The sequence below is a fragment of the Terrapene carolina genome, unplaced genomic scaffold, assembly GCF_002925995.2.
Source record: "Terrapene carolina triunguis isolate 2854851 unplaced genomic scaffold, T_m_triunguis-2.0 Scaffold833, whole genome shotgun sequence".
In the NCBI taxonomy this organism is placed as follows: domain Eukaryota; kingdom Metazoa; phylum Chordata; order Testudines; family Emydidae; genus Terrapene; species Terrapene triunguis.
Window position 1 is genome coordinate 3,403,088 of NW_020665184.1, and position 4,304 is coordinate 3,407,391.

Below are 4,304 nucleotides of genomic sequence, written 5' to 3' on the forward strand. Positions count from 1 at the left end.
TACGCTGGGCGTCTCCCCTGCTTCCCCTTCCTGGCATTGGAGGCTGTGCAGAGAGAGGCGACCTTGGCTCTTTAGAGGCTAACAAATTAGTTAGTCTCTACGGTGCCACAAGTACTCCTGTTCTTTTTGCGGATACAGACTAACACGGCTGCTACTCTGAAACCTTGGCTCTGTGGGTGTTAAGAAGAGCCTAGGTAGTGACTGGAAGCCGCTGCTTGGCTGGAGTGTGCATGGCCGAGGAACCTGCCACCTCTCCTCCCGACATGCCTGTGTGCGACCCTGCCTCTGCCCCATGCAGCGCTGAGGTTCCCGATGGGTGGCGTTCCTGGGGATGAGATCACTGCTGCACCTGTGCGGCGCGCGAGTATGTGCTGCTCCTGGGAGAAGGGGACTGACGATGTAGGACGCCCCATAGAGTACTAGGGAGGGAAGCCTTTCGGCAGCGAGATGGGAGACCAGGCGCTGTAGGTCTCCAGTTCGTGTCTCTAAGGCTCCATTGGACTCCAGCGGGACTGTTTGCTCGTGTGGCTGTCTATGCGGGCGAGAGAGGGAGACAGTGGGCCCTTAGCTGGGTGCTTGCTAGGCCTCCCACACGGACACAGAGAAGGGCCCCGGGGTCAAGGGGATATGTGGTTTAACAGGTGCAAAGTCCAGCACTGTTTGCCACGGGTCTGGCGGATTCTCAGGACTGATGTCTGACTAGCTCCTCCTGGGGGTTGGTCCCATGCTCACGTAGGAGTCACCTGGTACTTGCTGCCCGGAGGCTCTGCGGCGTCCGCAAAGGGAGGGTTTGGCTAACTGAAGCCGGCTGTTGCCGTGGCGTTGTGCATCCTTAAACCACGTCTCACCTGCACGATGCGCTGAGAGACACCGGGAGCGTGTGGAGCACGACCCCCTCGTGCTGGCCTGAGTCTGTTCCGGCCGGACGCTTGCGCAGCACCTGCTTTTTGCTCTCGAGCGCCCCTGCTGCGTTGGCCACGAAGGCGGCTGTCAGAGCGGCACAGTCTGAAAAGCTTCCCTTTACACCCGATCCACTTTACACCTGCTGAGAATCTGGCCCCGACCCCACCGTGTCCTGGGATGATTGGATCGTGTGATGTAGCTAGGATACAAGGATTCATAGGGTTGTGTTGCATTTCTTAATAGCTCCGTAAGGAAACAGGACACTGAACTGCTTCAGAACATGGGAGCTGGGCTCCCTGGATCGTCCTCATTTAGAAACATCCCTCGAGCGTTCAAACAAGACTCGTCTGTCTGAGTCTCTTCAGTAAACCTGCCCAGTGGGATCTAGGGTTACAGAGCCTGGTTAGCTACAGAGGGAAATGGAGCTTCCTTTTATTTCCAAGGGACACGGCAAACCAGCCCTCGGCTGTCCCAGAGTGCTTCACAGTTTGCCATCTAGACAAATCCAGACTGGAAATAAGATGTACATTTTTCACAGTGAGTAATTAACCCCGGGACCAATTTCCCAAGGGTGGGGGTGGACTCTCTGTCACTGACCACTTTTCGCTCAAGACCGGCTGGTTTTCTAAAAGCTCTGCGGGAGGAAATGCCCTGCGCAGGGCGGCTCCGGCTCACTCGATGATCACAGTACGCCATTCTGGCCTTGCAAGCGCTTCATCCAGAACTCGCATGGTGCTTCTGTGCACGTCTTGATCCAAATGGGGTCGGGAGAGAGGGGCAGCCTCTGCGGGGTGTTGGGTAGCTTATGGGTGTGGTGTGGGCAATTCTATAGGCCACGCAGGCTGGGATTCTCAGGGGCTCTATGGGGCGTGAAGGATTCAAATCCAGTGGGAAGTGGGTGCCTCCCTCTTCAGTTCCCTTTCAAACTCCCTGTCTGTGCCGAATGAAAGGTTCTGCCCTTCCTTTTCCACGCCGCGTTAGCTAGTGCCAGAAAGCAGTGCCCACCGGCCGGTGACTGCAGCATGACGACTTATGCCAGGCCCTGGCTGCAGTTCTGCTGTAAAGAGAAAAGTTAGCCTGGCCCAGGAGAGGCTGGTCGCACCTCCATTTGCTTCCTGATTCGCAGGGGTGTGTGTGTGTGTGTGTGTGTTCTCAATGCTTAATGACAGTTGGAGACACTCATCCAGCTCCCTGCAGTGAATTGACAGAATGTAGCGCTCCCGCTCGGGTGGGGTTGGCTGGGTTATCCACTGCCTCAGCGATCGAAGCTCCCCTAAGCCCGGTTCTCAGCCTGGGCAGAGCTATCCCTGCACCAGACGAGTACCCTGGGGAGGGTGGACGTGCTGCAGCGAGGCAGCTCCCCAGGGCTCTAAGCCAAGTTGTTTCTCAGCTGCTCACTTTGACTCATTTCCCTGCCCCCGGGTTCCCAGCGGTTCTCGTGTTACGTTTCTGCCCACGCTGGGGGAACTCGTGGGCGACGGGGCCTGGTGCAATGATGCCCGTCGCACAGGCTCTGCCTCGGGCCTGGGCTCGGCTCCAGCACCCCCAGCCTGTGCCCCTACGGCCCTGGCGAGGGGGCACCAGAGCCACGCGCCCCATGGTCGAGGCTGGATCCAGGGCTGCCAAGCCTCCAGGATTGTCCTGGACTCTCCAGGAATTAACGAGTATCAGGGGATGGAACCTCCAGGAATAGTCCAGCCACAGCTGGCAACCCCAGCGGGATCCCGCCTGGAGCCCCTTCCCGGGGGGCTGAGAGCAGCAGGGGGTGCCTCAGCTGTGCTCCCAGCATGCAGTGTGGCTCCCCCTCCCCCCCAGCCAGGTGCATAGGGTTACCATACGTCCGGATTTCCCCGGACATGTCCGGCTTTTTGGTGCTCAAATCCCCGTCCGGGGGGAATTGCCAAAAAGCCGGACATGTCCGGGGAAATAGGGAGACATAAGCCAGGGTCCGCCTGGCCCCAGCACGACCCGCCGTGTCCGCAGCGCAGCCCAGCCGCCCCGGCTACATTGTAGCGGGCCGGGGGGAAGGCGGTGGAGGGGCCGCTGCTGCCCCCGCAGCCGGACGGACCACGCGCCCCAGCCGAGCCCGCAGGACCACGGGGAGGCCGGGCCCGGCCAGCGGCTCGGGCTTCCCTCGCGGGTGGGGACTCCCCGGCCACTGGGGGACCCTTCCTGCGGCCCCGTCGCCCCGCACGGCTCGGAACCCGGTGCCGCGGGAGCTGTTTCCAGTGGGGAACGTGCTCGGCGGCGGCAGGAAGGAGGCTGTGGCGCGAGGCGGGGAGTGCAGCGTGTGCCGGGGCTGCAGGGACCCGCGCTGCCCCGGTCGCCGCTGAGCATCCGAAGCCCCCGCCAGGCAGAGGCTGCTGGGGGAGCAGGGGGCGCAGGGGCACAGAGGCTGCAGGGGCGGGGGGGTGCAAGGGCTGCAGGGCGAGCGGGAAACGGGGGGCGCAGGGGCTGCAGGGGCGGGGGGGGCGAGCGGGGAGCAGGGGCATAGAGGCTGCAGGGACGGGGGGGCGCAGGGGCAGGGCAGGCGGGGGTCACAGGGGCGGGGGGGCGAGTGGGGAGCAGGGAAGCACTTAGCAACCCCCAGCCAAGATCAGAGCGGGAGGGAGGAGGGGGAATGTGGGGTGCTCAGAGGAGGGGGCAGAGTTGGGGCAGGGACTTTGGGGAAGGGGTTGGAATGGGGGCGGGGCCAGGGAAGGGGCGGGGCCAGGGCCCCGTGGAGTGTCCTCTTTTTTCAGTGTTGAACTATGGTAACCCTACAGGTGCGACTCCCAGCATGCAGTGCGCTCCCCCCCCCAGCTGTGCTCCCAGCATGCAGTGCGCCCCCTACCCCGGCCAGGTGCGGCTCCCAGCATGCAGCGCGCCCTGGTGCCGAGCTAGCGGGCCATGGGACTCCATGTCCCAGCAGGCGCCGCGGCTCCCGCCGTGCATCGCGGCCACAGCGCTCCCAGCATGCACCGCGCGCCATTGGGCCCGCCACTCTCGTGACGCCTCGCGGCCGCCCGGGCGGCTCGCTGGGCCCGGCTTCCGGGGACGCTCTAGCCCGGGACTCGCTGCCCCGCGCGCCCTTCCGCTTCCGGTCTGCGCGAGCCAACGAGGCCGAGTCCTGCTGCGTGAGGCGCCACCGTCGCCGCGATGCCGACGGGGGACTACGAGTGAGGGGGGCGGGGCTCGGGGGGGGGGGGGGGGGAGGGGGGGGGGGGGGGGGGCCCCCGGCGCCCCGGGCGCGGACCCCCCCCCGGGGCCCAGCCCCCCCCGCTGCCGCGAGAGCTGGGGGGAGTCCGGTCTCCCTGCCAAAGCCCCCGGGGCAGCCCGCACCCCAAACCCCTCATCCCCAGCCAGAGCCCTCGCCCCACACTCCGAACCCCGCAGCCCCACCCCTGCCCCACATCGCCGCC